The sequence below is a fragment of the Cricetulus griseus genome, chromosome 6 (genome assembly GCF_003668045.3).
Source record: "Cricetulus griseus strain 17A/GY chromosome 6, alternate assembly CriGri-PICRH-1.0, whole genome shotgun sequence".
Taxonomy (NCBI): domain Eukaryota; kingdom Metazoa; phylum Chordata; class Mammalia; order Rodentia; family Cricetidae; genus Cricetulus; species Cricetulus griseus.
This window is the reverse complement of record NC_048599.1, coordinates 15,803,728-15,831,050: the sequence shown is the minus strand read 5'-3', so window position 1 is coordinate 15,831,050 and position 27,323 is coordinate 15,803,728. Positions and strand designations below refer to the sequence as shown.

Here is a 27,323-nt window from a genome sequence, read left to right as displayed (position 1 = left end):
AAAATTTGGTAGTTGCTTTCTTTTGTGTCCTGTTTGTCTAATTTGGATAGTATACTGTCAGCAGTTGAGGCAAGGGCAGTTTCTTGCCCAGTGGCTAACTTTGCCATAATAAAGGCAAACTCCATATGGGGATTCTTTGATGCCCATCATCCTTTTTTGAGGTAGGTTGGTGCTGCCAGGTGCAGACATGTCTCACTATGATGAAAATCCTTATGTTACTAAAACATCTTAAATGTCATATCTTGTAGGTCTTTGAAGTGTTTGAAGACCATCTGTCTATCTAAAATATATCTCTGTTTGACCTTGAAAACATACCCACATGGCCACAAATTTGATTGTTAGAGATGACTAACTACTAACTTACATTCCTTAATTGTCTTAAACAGTTTATAATAATAACCTTTAAGGATTAGAACTTTACATTTTAAAATGCATAGGTACAATAACTTCAACAAGAGTAGAAGCATGCATACAGTATGTTAAAACAAAAATAACCTTAAATTTGTATCAGCATACAAAAATATTTTAAACAAGGGTAGAAACATATATACTGTATAACAAAATAACCTTAAATTTATATCAATATACAAAAATCCATACCAATGTAAAATAAGACTAGTAGTTCCTTTTTTAGTTTAAAAGTAGATTCAATAATCTCCCTCTTATCCTATCATTCCTATTTTCCTCTTTTTCTTTTCAGAATGAGATCCCTGAATCTAATCTCCTTTGTTTATTTCCTCCCTGACTATGACCAATAACAACTTGCAGCTAATCCCCCAGACTATGTTAAACATCCACAAATCCACTGAAACGATGAAAAACTACCCACCCCATCTTTTGGGAATTTGTGAACATTATGTTCTTTAAATTACTTTCTGTTGTCTGGAAGGGACGATATTCTTAGGGAACCCTGAGAAAATTGAGAGAAAGAAAGGGTTTATCTGAAGTCTTGACTGGAGTAACTGGACCATCTCAGCTGGCAGCTCTGAAGTTGCTTTGGGTGTAGGATTTTGAGGAAAGTGTAACAGGGGCATTTCGAGAGGCTGGATAACTTGGGCTGCTTGTCTTCATTGATGTTTGATCCTTTTGTTTTGAAAACCCACAAACTTTTAAAGGTAATATATAGGGGCTGGAGAGATGGCTCAACGGTTAAGAGCACTGGCTGCTCTTCCAGAGGACACGGGTTCAATTCCCAGCACCCACATGGTAGCTCACAACTACAAGATCTGACAGCCTCACACAGACATAAGACATACATGCAGGCAAAATACTGGTGCAAAAAAAAAAAAAAAGTAACATATATACCTGCATCAACACAAGTATGGAATGTGCAATGTGTTCAAAGATGATTTTTTTGTTTTATGTTTGAGTAAGTAAAAGGTGTCTGTTTGTTTGGATTATATAACCAAACCTCTATCCATGCCATATGGAAGGATGACATGTAATAATAAGTCATGAGGACTCTGTAGCCAACAAGATTCATCATGTCTCATCCAGCTCAGAGCTGTTCCTATAGTAGAGGATCAGCATATACATCACCTGCCCCATATAGTCTCTTTTGGTTTCTTTTTTCATGTCTCTAGCCAAAATTTTCAGGAGGTCTTCCCCAATCAAATTTGCTCTTCATTAATTTTGAAGAGAACCATAACTTTTATAGAAATAAAGACATAACCTCTCCCCCAAAGCAACACACTTCCCAACTTGCATTCTGAAGCTAAGACATCTCCAAAGCACATAGGCTGGTTTAATTCAGCACTCAATTTCATAATCCAGTGTCTTTCGGCAGCTGCTGTTTATTCATTAGCGTTCAAAAAATACGAAGTCAGTAAAACACCATACAGGATCCAGATGTCTTGTGTATTTTCCATGTTTATGTAGCTTTTTTTCTTTTATATTGCTTTGCTTTCTCTTTAAAGACTCTATCTATCTATCTATCTATCTATCTATCTATCTATATCTATCTATCTATCGTTGTTTTGAAGGTGTCAGACCCCTGGAACTAGAGTTACAGACAGTTGTGAGCTGCCATGTGGTTGCTGGGAATTGAACCGAGGTCCTCTGGAAGAGCAGCCGGTGCTCTTAACCGCTGAGCCATCTCTCTAGCCTTCTATTTTATTATTTTTAAACTATTTTTTCTATGACTGTCTATACCCATTTTTTACTGTATCTTTATAAAGTTTTTTTTTTTTTTTTTTTTTTTTTTTTTCTGTCTGGACCACTTTTCTGCATGCCTGCAGCCTTCTCTAACTGCATGAGCCAAGCCTTAAACTTATACATCTCCACACATAGCACTGGCTGGCTCAAGCATGTATACAGTGGCTGGGAGCCCTGTCTCTGTACGACCGGGCCCACCTGAGAAACTGCAGGACTAGGACGCTGTGTTTGTCTCTGTGTGTGTTTGGAACTTTTTTTAAAGCTTTCTCGGGTCCTGTGTATAAATATGTGCCATGTGTTGGGTGTCAGAGAAAGTATGTATCCAATTATTCTCTATCAATAAAAACTTGGGAGTCAGCTGGGAGTTGGTGGCACACACCTTTAATCCCAGCACTGGGGAGGCAGAGGCAGGCAGATCTCTGTGAGTTAGAGGCCAGCCTGGTCTACAAAGCTACACAGAGAAACCTTGTCTCAAAAAAGAAAACAAAAACAAAAAAACTCCGGAGTCAGATATTGGAGTAAGAACCTGAATGGTCAGAGAAGCAGCGGAGAAAGTGACCAGTGGTCTCCTCTCTCCTTCCTCTATCCCAAAGGGCCAAGAATCTTTCTAACTCCTCCCTCCCCTGTACTTCTTTTGTCTCTCTATATGCCCTCAGTCCTCCAAAACCTCTATGGCTTGTTTTGGTTAGCTAGTAAATAGCTCTGCCCTCTGATTCAAAGTAAACTTTATTGTCAGTCTTGGGAGTGTCAGAGTGAGATCAGAATATCCCACAACGTCATTCAGATGTTGCTTATTTATGAGATCTTTGAACACTATTAAAGAATATGTATGGATTGGGATTTATGATTTAAGTCTTAAAGGAAGTATGTATTTCAAACTCATAGATAAATGAATTAAAAGTCACATGCTCTTGAAATGTGATTTCTTTTTATAATCTTTTGAAGCTCAGCAACTCAAGTTAGGTATCCTGAGGGCAACACATGTTGAGGGGCCTGGGGGTGGCGTGGGGAGGGAATGTGTTTGTTGAAATTGTCCAGGAGCAAAGCTGGGCTCACTTGAAGCCCAGAGATTTGTCATCCAAATATGTGCAGATTGCTGATGCTATAAATAGTTTGAACTCAAGTAAACAGCCTCTTCCCCTAGCTGCTGTTTGGCCATTATTCACATGCCAGAACAGGCTGGAACAGCACCCGCACCAGACTCAATTCATTGCACCCAAATCCTGGCCTTCTCTGCTTGGCAGAGCCACCCGCTTCTCCAGGTGTTAAGTGACTGGAGTCAGGTGTTTGCCCACTTTAGTGCTGTACATTGGGCTTACTCTCTGGCCCAGCCTGTTGTGGGGCTTTGTCAACTGGCCACTGCTCTAGACCAGCCCTGGCTAAGAATATCGGCAAGAATGAAAAGCCGATCCACATGACTGGACTCAAGCAGACTTAGGAGGCACAGGCAGTGTCTTTTCAGAGCAGAGGCACACATGCTGTTTCTTTTGGAACCCAGAGAGAGTGGCACCACTCACCAGAAGTGCTCGGCTCTGTCTGTGCCAACAGCTGGTGTATGTGCCAGAGTCTGGCATTTCCAGAGCCCCTTCAAGACTCATGCACAGTGCTGGCAGAGCAACCAAGGACATTCCATGGTTGCTTACTCTGTTTCCTTTGTGGGGGTGGGGAGGTGTCTCTCTCCCCTTCTCTTTTGTCTCCCTCCTGCTCTTCATCTCCCTCTGCTGTGTTCACTCACACTGGCTGCAGGTCAATCAAATGCCCATGAAGGGCTGAGGGCCAGATGATAAGGTCTGGTAGAAAGACCACTGGGTAAGGACCCGAGAGTCTGGAATCTTGGATTCAGGCATTATGCTGGCTTGCCCCCTGTCACCTGACAGGATGTACATAGGAGGTCCCCTGGCCACTGTCTCACTGTCACTACATAGCCTTGCATACAGGTGCAAAGGTCCCTTTTAAGAGACAAGCGCTGCCTACTCCATTTCTCTCTTCCCTGCTGTTCCTCTGAAGGGTCAAACAGGACTTTTCCTGTCTCTCCCTTCTTCTCTTTCTCTCTGTCTCGCTCCCTGTCTCTCTCTTCCCCCCATCTCCCTTCCCTTTCTCCACTCCCACAATAAAACTTAGCACTTAAGCTCTGTCTACCTGGTGTGTTTGTCCGTCACTCGCCATGGGATCCGCAAAGGTCCCCCTCATGCCATAGTCATAACACTATCTGTTCTTCACTTTTCAAAAGAGGATACTCCTTACCCCCTTTGTTTTCATGGGGTTGGTAAGAAAGTTTTTGTGAAACTACTTTCTGGATGATAGCAGACTACAGGATATGAAGGGGAGGTATGGTGGTGTCAGAGCTGGGCCTGTGAGGAACTGTGTGAGAATTAGAACTAAATATGCTCATACTGAAGTGGCAAAAACAGCAGTGGTTGCATTAATGACCCTTAGGTGACTGAGGGTTCTAACTCTGAAGGGACATTGGGTTTATAAACATGGGTTTACAGATGGTGACGTAAGCAAGAGATCTGCTGAGTGCCACCATGCCTGGCCATGATCAACTTAAAGAACAAACTATGTGTTCAAAAAGGCACCGTTCTTCTGTGTCCTCCTCACTCTGAAGCTACCATTTATTTTAGTATTGCCTGCCCTTTTATTTTATGTAGTCTTGTATAGTGTAGGCTGGACCCAAACTCACTGTGGAGGTAAAAATGATCTTACACGTCTGATCCCCCTGCCTCTACCTCTGTATGCTTGGATTGCAGGTGTCACACCATGGCCTGCTTGTTTATTTGTGGTGCTTGGATCAAAACCAAGGCTTCACAGCAGCTAGGCAAGCCCTCTACCACTGAGCTACCTCACTTCCCCCAACAACAACAGAAGTACTTTTTTTTTAACATTTATTAACACACATTCAGTAATTTAACAGCCCTTATTATTAACAAGGCTCTCCAATTAGCTTAACATATGTGTCTTTCCAGTCAGAGCCAGACAAGACAATATATTTCTATATTGCATCCTCCTGCCTCAGCCTCCCAAATGTTGGGCCTTTAGAACTGGATGCATTGTTTACTTTGAAACAATGTCTTTCCTCTGTGAAGTCCCTCTGCCTTGTCTTTTGAAGTGGTCAGGATTAAGTGGCTGTCAACCATGTTGTACTGGTATCTACACTTCTGACTTTGAGCTTGGAGACTGTCTTGCTGCAGCTCTGGGAACATCTCAGAATCTGAGATTCTTTCCCATCACCCCCCCCATGCCCCAAATCTTTCCTGGAATTCCTAATTAGGGCCACATTGAGCTTCCAGGATTGTTCTGCAATCAAGATCCTTTTTGCCTGTATCTCCCTCTGCATTGCAAACTGTCCTCCTCTCATTCTGAGGTCCTCCCCTTGAAGTGTTTGTTGGCTTCCACATTGATGCGCTCATGTTTGTTAGTTTTCTTTACGCTTTATGGAAACAATGTGCTCAGAATTCAAGACAGGAGTTTAAAAACCCTCCCCTTTGGAGGTAGCTGTTTGCCCCATAAGCATCGTATTCATAGGAAATTGTTGGACACCCCCTGAGTGGAAGGAGTGGTTTACTTCAGGGCACAGGAACAGGACCAGCAAGTAGACTGAGATCCCTCAGATGTCATAATAAGGAGGTCAGGTTCCTGGGAGAAATCTTAGACCACCCCTGCTTATGTAAAGACCCCTGACGGCCCCCCCCCCCCCGGTTCTGTAGAGCTTCCAACTGTGTGTTGCAGGGGTAGGGGTAGGAGCTGGCTGCCAATTAGATATCCTAAGTCCTCCATTACTGTCTCTTCTAGGCTGAGACCCTCCTTGGGGTTCCGTACAGCAGTGTGCTTCTCATGTCCCACGGGTGGCACCACCATGCCTGACGATGGCTGGCACTGCTTTCTTTTAGAAACTGCTTGAAGGGAAATTTCTTGTTCTCCAATGATCCTTTCCCAGAGGGAGGGCCTTGTTCATAGTATACAAGCTGCTAGTGCATAAGCGCGCGCGCGCTTTTGTGTGTGTGTGTGTGTGTGTGTGTGTGTGTGTGTGTGTGTGTGTGTAGGCATGTGACCATCCACCCAGGACTGTTTGAGGCACTTGGAATGGATATATCAGAGATGTTTTAGTCTTCCCAGTCTGGTAGGAGAACACACAGCAGGTACTTAAAATAACATACTAAGAGGAATTAGCATGGAGCTAATGTGTTGCCAAACAAGGCCTTCCCAAGAAAGTGACATTTAATGTGGGGTCTGGTTAACCAGAACCAGAGGGCAGGGTAATCAGAGTGGCAGTGGCAAGGTAGAATCTCAGGGTAGCCAGGCTGCCTCTGTGAAACGTGTAGGTTGTGCTACCTCAGTAAGGGCCTTTGCCTTCTGGGAGGGTACTACCAGATGGTTCAGTTTAGTGCATGCTTTCCAACTGTGAGGACTTGAGTTCAGATCCCGGAAGTCATGTAAAAAGCTAGGAGTGGTGGTCTGTATCCTACTAGCACAGTGAGGAGAAGGTTGATCCCTGGAAGGTCAAGGGCTAGTCTAGCCTATGTGGCAAAGTTCAAGCAAATCTACTGAACGTGTCTTTGTGACTCTTGTGGGTTGACTATACTGCTTCCCACGTGATTCATGTTTCTGATTCCCAAACTCTCTGTTTGGAGTTATGTTATGATAAATCTTTCCACCAGCTGCCCAAGTTCTGCCCGCTGCCTTAGGGCCCCAAATAATACACAGAGATTTATAATAGTTTACAATGCTGCTGGCCAATTGACTAGGATTTCTTATATGCTAGCTTAGTCTTAATTATTAGCCATAATCATAAGACTTATGGAGGCCACCGGTGGATCACATGGCAGCTCTGTAGAGAGAAAAGAGCAGTGGGAAGAGGAAGAGCAAGAGAAAAAGGACTACTTCCTGTTTGTCCCTGCTTATATATGAGTCTGCCTGCTATGTCACTTCCTGCCTGTAGCCCTAGACTTCTTTTTACTACATTTCCCAGAATCCTCCTTGACTCCTAGTCCCACCTATTGCTTTCCTATTGGCCAACAGTACTTTTTCAACCAATAAGATAAACATACACAGAAGGACATGTGAGTTCGAGGCCAGCCTGGTCTACAAGAGCTAGTTCTAGGATAGGCTTCAAAGCCACAGAGAAACCCTATTGTGAAACGCAATAAAATGCGGATCGCAATGAAGTCAGAGCAAGTTTGATGAACAGATTTTTAATAGGAAAGTATTCACGCAACGGAGTCAGTTACGTACCACCAGGCGGACCAGGGCACAGAGAGCCTCATACAGGCGATCCTCATATTTAAAGTCTTGCTATGTCACTCTGACCACTCCCAAGTGTGCGTGGTCTGCGTCACCTGTGCCAGCCCCCAAGAGGGCATGGCTAGCATTTCCCCTACAGAGTTAAGCACTATGAAGCTCTCTAGTGATGTCTGCATGCCGGCAGAGGTGATGGGTGGCTTTCTCACCTTTTTTCTTGTTCTGTAGGTGTCCACTTGTTTTACATAAGCAATTATTACTATAATTAGAAAAATAATGGCAAGAAACTTTTTTTTTTTTTTTGGTTTTTCAAGACAGGGTTTCTCTGTGTAGCTTTGGAGGCTGTCCTGGAACTAGCTCTTGTAGACCAGCTAGTCTCAAACTCAGAGATCCATTCACCTGCCTCTGCCTCCCAAGTGCTGGAATTAAAAGCATGTGTGTGCCACCACCACCTGTCCAAGAAACTTTTTTTTTTTCCTGTTTGGTTTTTCAAGACAGTGTTTCTCTGTGTCGCTGTAGCCATCCTAGAACTCACTCTGTAGACCAGACTTGCCTTGAACCAAGAGATCCACCTGCCTCTGCTGCACCACCCGGCTAAGAAACTCTACTTCCATGTGTAAACCTCAGTATTATGTTTTACAGTTGTCTAGAAGAGCATGGCCTTTGTAGCTTTGTGGCACAGAGAACAAGTTGTAGACAGAGGACCAGGTTAGGTTCTGAGCACTCCCATTGTGGCTCACAATCATCCATAACTCCAGTTCCAGGGATCCCATGTCCTCATTTGACCTATCCAGATAGGCACCAGGCACACACATGGTACACATACATTCATGTAGACAAAACACTCACACACATAAAATAAATATATAAATCTAGAAAGAAATGGAGTAGAAAGTGTTTGAGGAAGACACCCAGCATAAGATCTCTGGCCTCCACATGCAGGTATACACATGCACACACATGTACACAAACATGTATTCATATAGAGCGCACACAAAGAACTTCTTAGGGAAAGTGCTGTTATGATCCCATCTTCCAATGGGCAGCCAAGGCACAAACTGATTGTCCAGGGTCATCCTCAGTGGGGGGAAGACAGGGCTGGGAGAACCCCACATCTCTCCAGTTGTTCATGTTGCACCCATAGCATTCTCAGGCTAATGGTTTTTCTTCTACCACAGCTCACCAACTTATTCCAAAGCCTTCTGATTGGCAAACACACTGCCATGAAGAGCCTGTTTGCTGGAGTACTGATAAGCATCAAAGTTTTCTGAGAACTAATTAAAATTCCTAGTAAGTTACAAAGGGCCACAGCCTTCCCCATCTGCCATAAAGAGCTGTGTCCAGCAGAGTTCTATAACCTCCTGACCCCATGGAAATAGTACACACATAGATTGGCTCTGCCTCTTTGGGGAGAGGCAGTTAAAATCACCCAGCATTTTGGTAACAAAGCCAATAAGCCCACCCTCTGACCTGATGGAATGGAGTGTTCCCTTTATCAGGCTGGGTGGGATATCTTGTTTTAAGAATAGCATTGGCACATATGTGACATTCATTCTGACTTAGTCAGGAGCTAGGAGCCACGGTTTCTAATTTTGACCCTTTTGTTTTCAAGCTGTGTGTCTTTAGGCATGTCACATAACTTCTCTGTTTAATCTTAGTGAGGAAAGAGTAATAATAATTCTTCTAGGAGTGTTGTGAGATCAAAATAGATGATAGAGAGCCAACATCTGCCCAGTACTTGGTCTGTACTGACCATTGTCTTAGTCCCCTTGTAAGCATCACTTCTCAGAATCCTAAAATGAAGCCACCAGCATCCCATTTTACAGTTAGGAAAACAGAGGGAGAGGGAGGGAGGGAGGAAGAGGCAGGAAGAGAGAGGGAGGGAAGGGGAGAGAGAGAGAAAAAGAGAGAGAGAGAGAGAGAGAGAGAGAGAGAGAGAGAGAGAGACTCCTGACAGTGCTCACGGTCCCTGCCCAGGTCCCTTGCTTCTCACAGGCAAGAGTGGAGAGCCTTGCCCATCTCCCTGCTGGAGTGCACTGCAGACGCAATATTCTTGTGATCTAGCCTAACCATTGCTGGGTTTGTCCCTAAGGACAGTTACATTCTCGCATTCTTTTACTTGTTTATCTTATCTAGTAGTTTGTTATCTCTTTTCTTGTCCCCTGGGACTCCTTCAGTGAATACTTTTGAGTTTTCTCCCAGAGAAATGTCTTAGCTCTACTGCGAGGGCCCAGGAGCCAAGGCCAGGCAGTATCTTGGGAAGAAGGGGTTTCTTCCTGCTCAGGCATGTGACTGGTAGCCTGGAATAAAATGCTCTGAGATGCATTTGATAATAAGCTCTGTACACACTGGCTTCCAGTGGGCTATCAGGCAGGAAAGACACCCATGTTATCATTTCACTGGTGAAACCAAGGCCCAGTGACTTGGATTGAGGCAGGGCTGAGACCTGAAGCCAGTTCTCCAGGCAACAGACTAGTGGTGTGTCCCAGCTTGTCCTTTGTGTGCATAAGGACAAAAGGACACACATACTGTGCTGAGCACACTCATGGAAAGGTGGAGAAATGAAACACCTTGGAGGACTGGGCAGAGAGGCAGAGATGCAGGATCCATAGAGAGGCTTCCTGCCTAATGGAGCACATTATACACCACAGAAATGCATGGAAGCACAGCCGAGTGCAGGCAGCCAGTCTTCCCAGTGACTGTAAAGCAGAGGGACTCATGCCGGGAGTCCTGGGACTGACCTGCCACATAGGAAGCCTTTTGTCACTGAGGCCTCAGTGTTGAAAATTGAAGGAAGGATGTTTGACAAATGTGGCAGGCTTGGGATGCAGTTCCGGCCCCCTGGCTCATTGTCCAGAGGAAACAGATCTCTCCCTTGGACAGAGATGGAAACTGAGCAAGTGGGTTGAGTGGTTGACATCATCAGGCCGAGAATTGGATTACAACAAATGGGGACTCACTTGGCCAGAGACGTGGGAAACACCCTCTAAAACCTCAAGTGCTTTTCATTTAGGAGACACACAGAGAGAGGGCAGGGACGAGCTGCCTGCTGCTCCCTACACGGCCCTTCTTGAACCCTGGCTTCTTACTCTACCTTCTGTTCTAACCCAGGACCTCTGCACTTGGAGGAGACTTGGCTCCTGTGAGTACAACTGCACTGCCTTGTCTACCCCACCCCAGCCTGCCGCCCACAAAGGGTCTGTTTCTATGTTATGATGCATGGACAATTGCTTCAGGCATTACAGCTTTCTCTGCAGCTGCCCAGGGCTGCAGAGTGGGAGTCTCGTTCTCACAGGCAGGCTCCATCCCCACTGGAGACTTTCTTACCACATAGCTTCAGCAGTCTCCACAGCCTTCAGAGCACCTCCTTGCCTACATGCAGGCTAAGAAGCCAAGTCCAACTGTAGAAATTACTATCCCTGAAATTGTAATCGTTTTCTAATTACAAAGGTTTTTAAAAATTCCAATGAAAACGTTTTACATATTCTTGAAAGACATGTCTCACATATAAAATTGGTGTATGAAAACCTAATCCTCCTGCCTCTACCTCTCAAGTGCTGGTAATATGTTAAATTTCGGATACCAGCTTGTTTAGGTTCACAAAGGCATCTCCCATATACTGTAGCGATTATGTGGGGTGCTCCAGGCTCAGAAGGAGTGATCTTTAACCTTGGCTTTGTGCTGTCTTCCTTGACCATATAAGCTCTGACGCTTTCCTTCTCTTGGAGTCTGTTTTCAGGTTTTTAAACTGTGCAGAGAGGAAGGGAGGGACACTTGTTACCTCTCGGTCCCTCTGTGGGTCTCAGCTGAGGTCCTCAGGTGGCTAGCGATGGTTTGTGGCATGCTGTGGCCCATCTCTTCGACTAGAAGAGTAAATAGATTGATAGTTGAAAATTACTCTATTTTTATGTGTATGAGTGTTTTGCCTGCATGTATACTCAGGATCTGCCTGTACCACTTTCATGCCCAGTACCTGCAGAGGCCAGAAGTAGAGTTACAGACAGTTTTGAGCCAAACAGGTTAAATATATTTGAGAACTTATAGCTAAAAGAGAAACATTCCAGCCTTGGAAAGCAAAAAGCAGGGACAGAAAGGGTGTAGCTCAGAGTAGAGAGTTTGTCACCATACACATGGCCTCCCAGGTTTCCATCCCCAGTACTACAAAAAATGAAGCCACCGTGTAGTAAAGAGCCACCCAAGGAAAGTATGAGGTCTTTTGCAAGTGTTTGATATACTTTAACATGAGCTTTCTCATTTGTACCTAAATGAGGGGGCAACACCAGATGATCGCATGTGTGTTTCTTCTGAGGACAACCGTTGTTGCTTTTGAAGCAAAGTGCCCTTGGTTTTCAGTATTCCAAACTGGCTAAAAACTGGCTGGGTGGGGAAATCAAAAGGACACTGGGCAGGAGACATGGCTCAGTGAGTAAAGTGCTTGCTTGTGTAAGCACAAGGACCTAAGTTCAGATCCCTCGCTTCAACGAAGTCAGGTTTAATGGCAAGTGTACTTATAATGTCAGAGCCGATGGAGGCCTAAGGGCAGTCATAGGATGCCCTGGAACTGGAGTGAAAGGTGTTTGAGCTGCCTGGGAACCACTGTGGAAGAGGAGGAAGTGCTCTTAACTGCTGAGCCATCTTTCTGGCCTCTACAATTCCATTTCAACTTAAAAACTACCACTTTAGTTTTTAGTTTGGCAAGAAAGATGAGAGGTGAAAAGGGAAAAAAGTGCCCTGTACTCGCCTCTGTGCCCTTTCTTTTATTCTAGTGTCCTGGCCACCACCGCTGCGGGAAAGGATGTCCATAGCTGGGATGCAAACAAAAGCAAAAATCAGCTTTTGTTCCGGGTCTTGTTAATTCTTTATCTTTAGGGCCATCAGAGACCCTAATCCTCAGGAGGATGTATTGTTTGGAAACTGTTTGAAGTAAGGTCAGGATTAGAGAGAGAGTTCTCACAGTCACTTGGCATATCTTAAAGCTGCAGTGGCTGTGCCATCCAAGTTGGACTCTGGCTTCCCTGTAGCAGGGCACTGGGAGGCTCGGCCTTTCAACTGTGCTGCAGCCCACAGCCTGGCCCCTAGAACTGGGGACTCTGGATAGGGACCATCCCCCTTTCTCAGGAGGTAATAAGACCATGATGCTCTGAATGAAAGGACAGGGCTGGGGCTACGTGGCCTCTTCCAGGAAGCAGGAGTGGAAAGTGTGAGTGGCATGCCTTCTTCGTATGTGAGTGCTATCAGAGCACCATTACAGGGCTTTTCTTGACACATGCCACCTGACATATACTGAGTTTAGGGCATCTTGGGAGTGGAGGTAGGCTGTGTGTTGAGCTCTTGTGTGGGTTTTCTGTCTTCAAGTGTGTGTTACATGAAAGGCTGGGCATCTCAGCTCTGCTGATTCCTTTTTGTCTTCACAGCAGTGTTGGGAGAGGTTTTCTCCATTTTACAGAAAGAGGTATGGATATGGGAAGCGACTTGCTCAAGCTCTCACACCTTGCAGGTGATAGAGGTAGTGTGCGGAATGAGAATAGGCTGTCTCTGCCACCATTAACTCCCCTGGAGCTGCTGTCCTGTCCATATCACCTCCTGGGGCTCACTTTCTCTGTCTGCTTGAAGAGGGGTATTGTACCAGAGTCAGAAGGCAGAGTGGTGTTTTAATCTAATTCTACAGCTTAGGTCACGTGCTTTACTTCTTTACCATCCCCCACTTAGTTTGCTATACATTCTAGTCTGCTGTCTGGCTCCTGGCCTTCTGTGATCCCTGGACTTGTTGGTGTCTAGTCTGCCTATGTTTTCAGTCTAGAGTTTGGTGGGAAAGCAGCAAAGTGTACCACCACCTCACTTAGCTGAGAGGTCCTGGACAGACCTTCACTCCTTTTCCAGAACCTGCTTGCCTTTGGGCAAAGCTGGGATCACACTAGACCTGTCCCACAGGGTGTTGTGGGGTGGATGAAATACAGTAAATTAGTACCTGTAGATTGGTACCAAACTCTTTTGTTTTTTTGTTTTGTTTTGTTTTTCGAGACAGAGTTTCTCTGTGTAGCTTTGGAGCCTATCCTTGCACTCGCTCTGGAGACCAGGCTGGCCTTGAACTCACAGAGATCCGCCTGCCTCTGCCAACCGAGTGCTGGGATTAAAGGCGTGCGCCACCAACACCCGGAGGTACCAAACTCTTAAGATGGGCATGGTAATTCACACCTGTAATCCCAGCACTTGAGACGCTAAGGCAGGAGGATCGCCATGAGTTTAGGCTATCCTCAAACCTATGTAGAGTTGCAGGCCATCGTCACCACAACCACCACCATCAAAATGACAAAACAACAAAGTAAAACGGAACTGCATGCTCTGGACTGCTGTTTTACCACAAGGAAGAGTGCTAGTGACTCATAGGATGGTATTTATGTGAGGCACTCCAGGACTGCCTCTTGCTCTACAAATCAGGCTACAGGGCTGCTTTCTGTCATCCGGACCCCTAATGCTCAACTTCAAGTCAGCCATCAGCATGGAGGCAGGAAGAAGAGGTGGGTGCTCCTGCCTGGGAGCAGAGGGTCCTGGCCTGATGGCTGAAGGAAGAAACTGTGGCAGCTGCAGCTGGGAGAAGCTGAGCCCACCAGTCTACTCATCTGAGCTCAAGGCACCAGACATGATTGCTAAGCAGAGTCAGAGGTGGAACTCTTGGAAACCCTTCAGCGGTGCTAGAACACTGGCCATCTTCCCCTAAACAGTGTGGTTTCTCTGGGCGTTGCACTCAGCTGAGAGGCCAACAGATTGTGAATTGAAGATTAGAACAATTACTGTATGAAGCCAGCATTTCCCAAATGTAAAAGCAGCTTTGCTGATGTTTGAAGAAATCACTGCTTCCATTTGGCTCTGTAGGACAGGATAATGGACGTTTGAGCCTCAAAGCAAGGAAGTGTCTGTGGCTAATGGACATTTGTGCCCCAGGGCTCTAGGTCAGCTTTGTGTAGTGCTTTATAGATGTGGTCTCTATTATTCGGTAAGTTTGTGTTGAGGGGCTCATATTGTTGTAGAGTTTGAATCCACTGGGAAAGACCAAAACCTTAGACTCAATTTGAATTTGGGTTAAACGATTTATTCTTACTGCTAACAGGACAACAGCCTTCTAGTCAAATCAGGAGCTTGTCAGGCCAGAGGGGGCTAAGGAAGGGTTTGTAATGGTGGACATTAAAGGTGGGCATCACAGTTATCTCATGCTCTGTGGAATCCACAGCTGACGAGAAAGGCTTCACTCCCCTGGGTTGTTTCTCATCCCCATTATAAGCAGAAATCCGCTGTTTCTTCTTATCTCACATGGCTGACACCTGCAGGCCACTGGGCTCTCACAGGCATTTCGGGACAAAGGTAGACAGCTATTAGAGGTGCCCAGTACTGGGTTAAGTTCCTTACCCACCACAGGGGAGTCCTGTATAAATTGTCACAAACCACATCACCCAGGGAAAACAGAAAGAAGGGTCGTTAACGGCTGGGATAGAGTGACTTCTTCCTGGACATAGTGCCATCAAGTTAGGGCTAGCTGTCACATTCCCACAAAACTGAGCACTGGGCTAGAGGAATAGGTGATTATAGACCAGCTTTAGTTGTTTTCCTTCCCACCCCTCTTCTTTCTGAGACAGGATCCGATGTAGTCCAGGCTGGCTCAAACTCACTAGATAGCTGAAGCTGCTCCTCCCTCGGGCTGTAAATTATAGGTGTATGCTACCAGGCCCTGCTCAGAATTCCACATGATTCCTAGGTTGTTGCTGTTGTCTGTGTTTTTTGTTTGTTTGTATTGTCTAATATAAAGCATTGATGTTTAAACCGAGTTCATGTCAGGCAAGCACTCCACCACAGGGCTACCTCCTAAGCCCTGCGATTCAGGGAAGACAGCAGGGGAGTGCACAGTTACTGTGCCATGTGCCAAGTGGAGGGCTGTGGATCCCCGCTGAGGCTCTGAGCTTCAGCTGCTCTTAGCCACACTCTCCCTCCTGTTCCTGTGCTAACAGCTTTGCAGCTCTTGCTGCAGCAAGGACACTTGCTCCCTCACCTTCCTGTCTCCTATGCTTTAGAGGAATGGAAGAAATTCCTCATCACAAAATCCAGGGGCCCTCCTGGCATGGCCCAGGATTGGGAACCCCAACTATAGGGATGAGTGACTGGGAGCCTAAAGTTTCCAGTGGATTTTCTGTTGGGTTTTTGTTGTTGTTTTGGTTTGTTTTTTTGAGACAGGGTTTCTCTGTGTAGCTTTGTAGACCAAGTTAGCCTTGAACTCACAGAGATCCACTTGCCTCTGCCTCCCAAGTGCTGGGATTAAAAGTGTGGGCCATCACCTCCCAGCTGGATTCTCCAGTTACAAACTTAGAACATATTTAAGGAAGGAAAGCTAGACAATGCAGAAAAAAATACTTAAATTGTCGAGCCAGGAGTTGGTGGCTCATGCCTTTAATCCCAGCACTCAGGAGGCAGAGGCAGGTGGGTCTCTGTGAGTTCGAGGGTAGCCTGGTCTACAGAGCGAGTTCCAGGACAACCTCAAAAGCAATGCATCGAAACCCTGTCTTGAAAAAAAAAAATTATCAGTCAATGCTTTCACTTTTCAGGTATCTGTCTAAGTAACCCTCTCCTCATGTTGCTATGTTTCTCCCTAGTCTTAGTGTCCTTGCTTTTGTGTATCTTGGAGCATGCTCTGGTGCTGTTTACTATACAGGCAGAAGTAGCATCTGAGTGGGTAGGGGCTGCCGCCTCAATTTGTCCTGCTCTGCTAGTCAAAACCTAGGTGTTAGGTCTCCCAGATCATGCTATGGTGGGAATATGAAGGGGATAAGACCTTTTAAATTTTTAGTTATTTTAATTTGTTTTGAGACAGGGTCTCACTATGTAACTCCAGCTCTCCTGGAATTTGATGTGTAGACCAGGCTGGCCTCAAACTCAAATCCCTCCCTTGTGCTAGGATTAAAGGCATTGCACCACCATGCCTGGTCCTGGCCAAGATCTTATTTTAAAAGCTTCTTGGGCTGGAAAGATGGCTCATCTGTTAAAGGCTAGGCTGACAACCAAAAATGTAAAAAAGCTTCTTTTACACATCACACACTCACCAGGTCACCAGCCAAGATGGTAGTCAGCCAGCAGGTTACTGAAAAATTTTGAATTGTGACCTAGAAAGTGTCTGAATCATAGCTTCATAAACCACCCTCCTCCCCCAGGACTCTGTCTCTTATACACATTCACTGACACACATGTACACACAGGAGGCAAACAAATAAAATTTGAAATTAAATGTACAAGAAAGTAACAGAATAAGAAATTAAAAACAAGCAAACAAAAAAACCTTCCTGGGGTTAAAGAAATAAAAGGAGCCAGGTGTGGTGGTGCATGCCCTTAATCCCATCACTCAGGAGGCAGAGGCAGGTGGAACTCTATGAATTGGAGGCAGGCCTGGTCTATAGAGCGAGTTCCAGGACAGCCTCCAAAGCCTCAGAGGAACCCTATGGGGGTGGGGGAGAGCAAGAGCGCATCTCAAGTAAATAAATGAATAGAAAAAAATAAATGTAAACATAATTAACTTGGAATAAAACAAGTGTGTGAGTCTTGATGCCCATGAGGGTTCACAGGAGGGTGTCAGATCCCTTGAAGCTAGAGCTATGTGCATATAGGCTTTTGTGAGCTGCCTAACGTCAGGATCAGAACATAATTACCGAGCCAGCCACCCAGGAATAAGACTTTTAATTGTTCTCAGTCCAATGGAGGAATAAATGCTCACTTACAAAAAGACCCTGTTTCAACAAAACAAACCTGTTGTCATGGGTCCCAAGAGAGGCCCAGAGAGTTGTGTCAAGCCTGAAAAGGCAGAGGATCTGTAGCATTGAACCCCACTTTCAGTTCATGTTGACATTTTCATGCGGTCAGCCAATACTCATTCATCACCTGGACTGTGCATGGTGATGGATGGATGGTGGAAAACCGGAGTGGTCCTTCCTAAATGAAAGTTCACCCAGAGCAAGAATAGGTGTTCAGCCTGCATGAACAGGCTAAGTGAGGTACAGGAGAGTGTGGGCCAGGGCTTCCTCAAAGAGGTGGTGCTTAGAGGGGTCAGGAGGCACTGACACCATGAGCCAAGAGCCAAGGGGTAAAATTAAGGGGTGTCATGGAACCTGAAGACTAAGGGAGGAGCACGTGAGCAAGAAGATTGGATGCAGGAAAGGCTGAGGAGCCAAAGGAGGCCGTGGTGTAGGCAAAGCATAGGGGGTGGGAGGGGGAATGAGACTGCTGAAGGTTACAGTGCAGCAGGACCTGAACATGGGGCCTACATGGTGGTTGCTGCCGTGAAGAAGCATAGAAGGCAAAGACTGAGTGAGTGAGAAGCAAAGCAAAATGTGCTTTGTAGGCTGTATGGAGATAGGAGGTGAGGCGTCACTGCTATTTTATTGAAATCGTTATTGTCAATAAGAAAAAGTTAGACGCGAAGCCCTGAAGCAGAGGAGAGCAGAGGCTCTCCAGGGAACTCTGGAAGGGCTGATGCAGTTAGGCAGTTCTCTTGGCAACTGTGGTGAGCACTTGGCTTCTTTGACCTTATTTCTATCATTTCTGTGGTTTCTCCTCTGTCTAAATGATTCATACAGTATTCACATTTCTCTTACCTAGTCTCGTGGGACATGGGAGCCAGAGCATCTGCTGGGAGCAGCCAGCTAGCAGATGCAGTGATCTGAAGCATCCTCTCCCGTCGGCCAGCCACTCCCAGGGCTGGATACAGTGGGCTTCCTAGAGGGGAGGCAGTTTATGTTGTAGGCCTTATTTACTGATTAGGCAGGCTGTCACTTTGTGGTCTTGCTGACCTTAAGTTCACAGAAATCTGTATGCCGACACAGAGAATTCCACCTAGGCAGAATCATGTCTCAAAAAACAAAACAAACAGAACAATGGAATAGAAACCCTTTTCTGTTTTGATCCTTACCCCCACCACTCCCCACCTGTCCCAAAGAGTAAGAACAAATGAAGCTCACATGTAGGTATGTATGTAGCTGTGTGGCATCACACACCTGTCACCTCAACACTGAGAAGGAGCTGGTGAGGCCAGTTGGGACTACATAGGAAGACTGTCCCCCACAAAAAAGCAGCAGTAATATATGCAATTTCACAGTATTTTTTTTTTCTTCCTAGCTGTTCTGGAAGTTTCGCTATAAACCAGGCTGACCTTGAACTCACAGAGATCCATCTGATTCTGCCTCCTGAATGCTGGGACTAAAGGCGTGCACCACCACCACCCAGCTGCAATATTCTTTTAAGCAATTAAACATAAACTTCTTTATAATTTGAAGTGGCTGTGTGTTGCCTTGGCATGCTGATACCCAGGAATTTAACTTCATCCCATTTAGACAGTTAATTCCTCACAGTATCTTTTACTCATTTGAATATGTCTCTGGTACCAATTCCTGAATACTGGGTTCACTCAAAGAATGTGCTCATTTCATGTTAACAGATACTGCAAATTTGTCTTCCCAAAGGCTGCTCCAGCTTACAGCCTAGATTGTGCCTGGCTCTAATCTTGTTTTCTTTTCTTCTGGTTTCTTAGACTTTCCACACTGATTAATCCAGAGTGAAAAATCTGAAGAGATGCGAGCAGGAAAACGGAATTAAACTAGGTGGGTAGTTAATGCAGTTCACACCTCTGTGTGCCATCACATCCTAAGTTTGCCTACATGTCTTTTCCCTTTTTTTTTTTTTTTTTACTTGAAAGAAAGTCAGTAGGTTCTAGATGAAGTTCAAGGGGAATTTTAGTAGACTAAAAAAGGCAGGGTGGCTCTTAGCAGCAGTTATATAACGTCACGCTTCAGTGACACGGGCCTGTTTCCCATTCAGGCAGTTTCTTCACAGCATAGGAAAGACAGCTTCCTTCCGGTGTCTTAGCAGGTTTCTTCAGCCATATACCCAAACAGATGGAGTCATACGTAGCTGATTAGCAACTTTGGGTGTGATGCCAACTTTTTCTGCATGTATCTGTTATAAAGACATGTTCACAACAACCAGGGCATGTCATGGGAATTGTCATTTTAAGACTTTGTTAGAGTTACCCAAACAGTCAGAGCCCAGCCCTAGCGCAAAGAAATGGGCACAGCCCAGCAGTCTCATGAGGAGGGATTGGGCAGGCACCTTCCATTTGAAAACAAACTGCATACACAGTGTGAATGGGCTGCCTGGAAGTGTGCTACCTATGGCTAGTGGTCATACTTCTTATGATAGTCAGGTGTTCTGGCATAGAGGCACTGTTAGCTTTTCTCTCTCTCTTCCCCTTTCCTTTCCTTCCCTTCCCTTCCCTTCCCTTCCCTTCCCTTCCCTTCCCTTCCCTTCCCTTTCCTTTCCTTTCTTTTCTTTTCTTTTCTTTTCCATACAAGGTATTACCATGTTACTCTGGTTGGCCTGGAACTTCACAGAGATGCACCTGCCTCTTTTTTTTTTTTCTTTTTTCGAGACAGGGTTTCTCTGTGGCTTTGGAGGCTGTCCTGGAACTCGCTCTTGTAGACCAGGCTGGTCTCGAACGCACAGAGATCCACCTGCCTCTGCCTCCCAAGTGCTGAGATTAAAGGCGTGCACTGCCTCTGCCTCTTAAGCAGTGGGATGAAAGGTATACATCACCATAACACACCTGGCTTTTCACCTACAATATCTAACCCTGAAAATCCTGTGACTTGCCATGCATTGTTAAGTTGGGAGTACGTGGTCCACAGTCATCTGCCCACTCGTGCAGGTGTCCATGGCTGTAACAAAGGCCACATGTGCCCAGTTGACCCATGTCTACCTGGGTCTTTTCCACAACTAGGATTGTGAGAAAGGTGCAGAGAGCCTGATGGTGAGCTCATCTCTCTTTGCCAAGAGCTCATTGGGTCTGTTGTGTTCCCCGACTAGGAATTGGCGGTGAAGTCAGTCTTGTAGGAACAGCACAGCTCTAATGCAGCATGGTTTAGACTCACTCAGGAATGGTCTTTTATCTCAGTCTATCAGCAGTGTGACGTGGATACTAGATATGGCAGCAGAAGGGGCAGACATAGTCCTTGCCTTCAGGGAGCTTGAGTCTGGTCGGTAGATGATGACCGTTAGAAATGGCCTGTAGAGGGCTGGAGAGAGCGCTCAGCAGTTAAGAGCACTGACTGCTCTTCCAGAGGTCCTGAGTTCAATTCCCAGCAACCACATGGTGGCTCACAACCACCTTGAATGAGATCTGGTACCCTTTGCTGGCATTCGGGCAGAAGACTGTATATATAATAAATAAATAAAATTTTAAAAAAAAAAGAAAGAAAGAAAGAAAGAAAGAAAGAAAGAAAGAAAGAAAGAAAGAAAAAGAAATGGCCTGTAGAGGAGTGAGCCAAACAGGCTCAGCCTCAGGCTTCTGGAGCAGCACTGGGAAGGTGCCCCTGAGGACACAAGGGCGAGCATGGGCTTGTGTAATGCAGAGGAGTGGCTGCTGACCTGAGTCTGTAAATGGCTGTGAATGGTCCAGGCTTTATTTACCCTTACGGCTCTAAGCAGAAAGTCACCTAGTCAGGGTTAGAAAGGCGACCCTGCAGACACTGGGCCAAGTTAGTTTCCTTACCCTCCATCTGCTGTCTGCTCAGGGCCTGTACTCCTCCTGCCAGTGGACCCTGATGAGGGAAGGTCACAGCCTGGGGAGGTGATCTCCTTGGAGAGCATGAGGTGGGAGCATGGGTAGAGACATCTCGTGTAAAAGCAGAGTAGCCCAGTGCAGGTCCCTTTGTAGCTGTGAGCCCAGCTGCCTCGTCTACTAATGGATGGTAAGCATTACCTTTCTTCTGTTTCATTCCACTGTGGATATTTTACACGAACAGTTAGGGCTTCAGATCCCTCTTGTCTTGTTTGTCACATAACGCGTTATTGAAGTCCTCACAAGGATACTGGGGTTTCACTAGCTGCTGTTTGTCCTGTGTCCTCTCTCCCATGATGTCATCTTTAGGGAGGAGTGAACAAATGCTGACTGAGGACTAGGTGTGTGCTTGGCCATGGCCATAATCAACGGCTTTTGGAAATAGTATTTGTTTAGATGGTGTCAAGTATTAGATGCTTTGCTGTGTATCCATGGCTGGCCTGGAACTCCCTATGTAGAGCAGGCTAGACTCAAGCTTACAGAAATCCACCTTCCTCTGCCTCCAGCGTGCTGGGATTGCTTAAGCACTACTACAGCCATCTCACTTTCACGATTCTTAATCTCATTTAGTTCAGTCTTGTGAAATACCCAAATGTTACAAATAACCAAACAGAGGTTTCGAGGCGACACCTCTTTGACACAAGGTGAAGAAGAAGAGCCCATATCTGACCACTGTAGCACTGGCAAGACTGTAGACAGCTCAGAAATGTCAGAGGCCATGGAGAAATGAAACACAGCTCCTCTGTGTTCTCTCGGTGACTAACACATCATCTAGATCCAAGCTCTGGGGCAGCTTGTCCAGTTAGTGTTTTTCCTAAGACCTTTTCTCCAGATACCTTGAGACCACCTCTCTGCCTTGTGGGTGAGTTCCCTGACAGCTCTGAGTGTGGCTCCCTGGGTGTTTTCCTTTTGGCCTCCAGCCTTGCTCCCAGAGGAGGCATTGCTACTCCTGTGAGAGAAAGGGAGCAATGCGTGCCCTACCCTGGCATGCACACTGCAGGTGCCCTCCATCTCAGGAAGAGCCATGGCCACTAGGACAGTGCTCTTGAGTGGAGTCACTGGAGCAAATAGAGGTGCACAGGTGGGAAGCCTGTTGGTTCAGAGCTGTGTCTACACCACACCATCCAAAGAGCACATGAAAAAGTCAGTGTGGCCTGGCCTATCAGCGTGTCCATATTACCCAAAGCAGTGTACACAATTAGCACTGCCCTTATTAGAATTTTAGTGGCATTTCTCCCAGAAGCAGGTATGTGCTTAGCCATAGCCACAGCAGAATAGTGTCTAGATTTGTTCTAGGAAGATTTTTTAGGAAAAAAAAAAAAACCTAGGCTGGGCAGTGGTGGCACACGCCTTTAATCCCAGCACTTGGGAGGCAGAGGCAGGTGGATCTCTGTGAGTTCAAGGCCAGTCTGGTCTACAGAGCAAGTTCAGTTCCAGGAAAGCTAGGGCTGTTACACAGAGAAACCCTGTCTCAGAAGAAAAGAAGAAGAGGGAGGAGGAGGAAGAGGAGGAGGAGGAGGAGAGGAGGAGGAGGAGGAGGAGGAGGAGGAGGAGGAGGGAGGAAGAAGAAGAAGAAGAAGAAGAAGAAGAAGAAGAAGAAGAAGAAGAAGAAGAAGAAGAAGAAGAAGAAGAAGAAAAACCCTAAAACTCATGGACCCATAAAAGACCACGAATAACTAAAGTACTCTTGAGCAAGAAGAACCAAGCTGGAGGTACCACAACACCTGATTTTAAGTTATATTACAAAACAAGTAATTAAACTGGTGTAGTGTTAGCCTAAAAACCAGACATGTAAGCAGGCCACTGTGCTGGAATAGAAAGTCCAGAAACAAACTCACACATGCAGTGTCAGCTAATCTTTAACAAAGGTGTCAAAAATGTGCAGTGGAGAAAGGGACAGTCTCTTTAATCAGTGAGGAAGCAAGATGGGAAAGAGTAGTATATTTTTATACCATACATAAAACCCAACTAAAAATGGCTTAAAATTTATATATAAGACCTGATAGCTGGGGAGATGGCTTGGAAGTAAGAGCACTTTTCTTGTAGCATGAGGACCTGAGGACTTGAGTTCAAAATTCCCCCTATCCACATAAAAGGGGTCCATGGGTTTGAGGACCTATGACCTTCACACTGGGAGGTAAAGACAGGTGGGTCCTGAGAGCTCACTGGCTGGCTGGCCAGCTTAGCTCAGATGACGAGCTCTGGCTTGGGAGAGACCCTGGCTCAATGCAGTAAGTCAGCCTTTCTTTGGCTTCTACATGTGCATATGGTCACATGCAACCCTCCTCCCCCATCCTGGAGCTCTACAAGTCCTAGGACAAAGGAGAAATCTCCATAGTATTGGTCTTGGTAGCAGTTTTTTGGATATGACATCTAAAGTACATCAAAGCCAAAGTGCGACTACACGGCAGAGGCAGAGGAGACAGTAGACAGAATGCAAGGTGGCCAGCAGAGTGAGAGAAGTCATTTGTAAATCATTATATACAGCGGGGATTTAAATAAAACAAAATATGAGACTCCTGTAACAAAAACAAGTACCTCAAATAGTTCCATCTAAAAAATGAGCGAAGTACTTAGTTATTGAGGGTTTTTGTGGTTACTTTTTGATTCTTTTATATTTGTTTGATTGTTGATGGTTTTTAAATTTGCTTTAGTTTTTGGTGATCTGTGATTGGGTCCCATGTAGCTTAAGCTGTCCTCAGACTCCCTGTATAGCTTTAGATGGCTTAGAAACTCTTAGTCCTTCTGCTCCAATTCCCAAGGGTTGCGATTCCGGCATGTGTTGCCACTCCAGCTTTTTTTGTTTGTTTGCTGTTTGAGATGAGGTCTTACCATATCACCCTTGCTGACCTAAAACTTGTAGTAGTCCTATTCCCACTCTTCCCAAGTGCTGGAATACTTCTGGTATTTTTGTTTTGTTTTTGTATTTTTGACAAGAACTCATCTAGCCCCAGCTGGCCAAGAATGACTTTGAACTTTTTTAACTTTTAGATTTATTTATTTTATGTGTGAGAGTGTCTTGCCTGCATGTGCATCTGTGTACCACATGGATGCCTATATTAACTCTGGAGGTCATAAAAAGGTATTGGATCCTCTAGAACTTGGAGAAAGCAGCATCCGTTTCCTTTCCTTTCCCCAGCAGTCCTCACAGTGGGCAATGTCTTCAGAGATGAAGAAACCAAGGCTCAGAGATGGGCTCTGATTTGCTCCCCTGGTATCCCTTGGTGATTTGTGGAGATTGTGACTCAGTTTCTCACCCACACTTCACCCTTCCCGTCTCCTTTCAGCACTGGTCCTAGTGACCAGGGCAGGATCTACAGCCCTTTCCTCTTCTACTTTCTGTAGTTCCAGGATTTGGGGGATTTCAGCCTTTGCCTGTCTCCAGCCCCTCTGCTCAGATTCTTCCCTGCTTGCAGAGCCCAGGTCTCTAGTGGGAAGCTGCCATGAGACTAGAGCTCGCCAGCTGCTTATCAGCAAAGCCTGTGCACCCTGCCTGCCAGCTGCTTCCCAGGACACCAGGCTTGTGTCCTCTCCTGATTTAGGGCCTCTGGGGAATCCCCTCGATGCATATATTTGCAGTGGCTTGGTTGCAGCGTCAGTTCCCAGGATGTTTTTTTCTACCAATTCCTGTTTAGGAGGGCTAGCCTCTGTTCCAGCTGCATTTGGAGCACTGAGGGCTACAGCCATGTGTGCGTTGACACTGCTGGGCTTTGTGGGGGGACTTAAGTCAGGGGCACAGCTTCATACTTAACACCTTGTGTTAGTTAGGGTTTCTGTTGCTGTGAAGAGACACCATGACCACAGCAACTCTTATAATGAAAACATTTAATTGAGGGTGGCTCACTTACAGTTTTAGAGGTTCAGTCCATTTTTATCATGGCAGGGAGCATGGCGACGTGCAGGAGAAATAACTGAGAGTCCTACATCTTAGAGGCAACAGGACTATCACACTGGGGGCTGGCTTGAGGAAAAAGAAACCTGAAAGCCCACACCCACAGTGACACACTTCCTTCAACAAGGCCACACCTCCTAATAGTGCCACTCCCTTTTGGCCCCCCCTTTTTTTCAGACCACCACACATGTGTACACATTTTCTTGGTAAATGTACATAGTTTTCTTTAGAGTATTAAATGTGTCTTTGACCTTTGGAAACAGTCCAGTGGCCCATCTGAATTTCCAGGCACCAGGATCATGGGCTGAGATAGGTGACCTAATATTGCTGAAGCTCGTGGCTGCTCTATGGGATGTTCCAAACTCCCATCATTGCTGGGGACCTGATTTGGCAGAACACACCTGTGCTCATGCACAGAGATCTGAGAAGGTGCCAGGTGTCCTTTATCACTCCATTTATTCCTTTTAGCTATAGCTCTTAGCTACCAAGGTTTGTAACATTTTATTTTATTTTTTTAAATAAAATGAGCTATTCTTTTTTTAAGAATTATTTATCATGTATACAGTATTCTGTCTGCATGTATGCCAAACACCAGAAGAGGGCACCAGATGTCATTACAGATGGTTGTGAGCCACCATGTGGTTGCTGGGAATTGAACTCAGGACCTCTGGAAGAGCAGGCAGTGTTCTTAACCTCTGAGCCATCTCTCCAGCCCCCAGTTTGTAACATTTTAAAGTTTATATATTACATCCTGAAGTATTCCTTAATTCTTCCCCCTTTGCAGGTGTGTGGGCTGTCATGCTCTCCCATCGGTAAAATGGAAACAAGGGCTGTTGTTATACCAGTGCCCCGCCCCACCTGTCATTTATAGATCCACTGAGGGGAAGGGTTTGAAAGCACACTCAGTGCTTCTAGCAGTTCTGCCGTGTGCCTCACACACCTTAAATTGCAAAGAGTTAAGGAATTTTCAGTCAGTCTCCCTCACTAGACCATGAACTTCCTCAAGGCCAGACTTGTGTCTGGCTGTTTTTCTGTCCATAACGTGTAGTCACAAATCTGGTACACAGTGAGTGAGTGAGTGAGTGAGTGATTAGTGAAATTTTTTGGATGAATGGATGAATATTGTAGAGATGATAATATCTTGCTTCTTTTGATCCTACACAGTATATTTGGGAGTTAACTTTGATAGGCTCTTAGAGGAGCTGGAGAGGAACCCTGAGCTGGAAGTGACTCAGGTTTGCTCTAGTTCTCTACTGTTGTGTAACACATCACCTCTTCACCTGGGAGTGGAAACAGCAGTCATAACTTACTATCTCCTCCATTTCTGTAGGTCAGGACTTCAGACAGCTTGCTTGTCTGGGTAATTCTGGTTTTTATAGATAGTAGCTAGAGCTGGATTAACAAGGGTCATGTAATAGCCAGTGACTGGCCAGCTGCATTTCCATCCATGCAGTTCAGGCTTCCTCATGTGGTCACTTCCCAGAGTTAGTTTGGGTTCCTCATGGTATGGCACCCTCTGATTTCCTGTATTGCACAGTGCTGAAGATGGGTATCCCAGGAGAGCCAAGTGGACACTGAAGTCACTAACTTCATCCTAGAAATCAGACACATCGTTCATTTTATGTTAGAAATTAGAGACTAGGGTATAGCTTAGCAGTATTCAGAAGACCCTGGGTGGAATCACCAGAAGAGGAGGAGGAAGAGAAGTTAGTCCCAAAGCCAGTTCATAACTCATCCAAAAGATTTAAATTAGACCCTCTATTATGTTTTTTATTTCCTTGATGATCTAAGACTTCAATCCAGGATTGCGTGTACTAGGCTGGTGCTCCATCCCTGAGTTACATCCCAGCCTTTTCCCGCCTTTAGATGTCAGTCCTGTTAGACAGAGGGTCAGAGAACTTGTAGACGTGTTGCACAACTGCTGTAGAGATAGAAGGCTCTTTCCCCTTTGTTCCCAATTGAGATCCCTAAGGTTGGGGGACCATGCCCACCTGGCACCTGCAGAGCTGGAGCTCAGCCCAGCCCGGGATATTGGCAAGCCTGCCTGGAAGTGATTTCACTTTCCCTTCCTGCCCCTCCCCTCAGAGTAGTGGGGGCTGTTCCTCTCTGGAAGGTTTGCTTTACAGCTGAACCCCAGCTAAGCTTAGGGATGGCAGAATGGCAGGAGGGCTGGAGAGAAGCATGCCTAGCCACCTAAACAGTCCAGCAAGACTGTTTGCTATTTCATCCCAGTGGCCGACAGATTCCAGCTCCTAGTACAGCACAGCCCTGCTGGGAGGGCATAGCTGTTAAGAGGGTGAAGTTTTTAAAACTAGTACCCTACATTATTTTTCTATTGCTGTGTATTAAGAATTTTGAGGCAAATTCATAGACTCAACCAACCATACTGAAAAG

General features: G+C 45.7%; 1 protein-coding gene across 3 annotated transcripts in view; it reads left to right on the top strand.

Moving 5' to 3' along the window:
- Pkig (cAMP-dependent protein kinase inhibitor gamma) overlaps positions 1–27,323 on the top strand; it is a 70,342-nt gene that overhangs the window by 28,064 nt on the left and 14,955 nt on the right. For 2 of the 3 annotated variants that reach the window (XM_027423486.2, XM_027423487.2), the window contains exon 2: positions 18,953–19,022. The exons of the other annotated variant lie outside the window; for it this stretch is intronic. The gene's annotated coding sequence lies outside the window, so the exon portion shown is untranslated. The remainder of the gene's footprint in view (positions 1–18,952; positions 19,023–27,323) is intronic. 3 annotated transcript variants of the gene reach the window in all.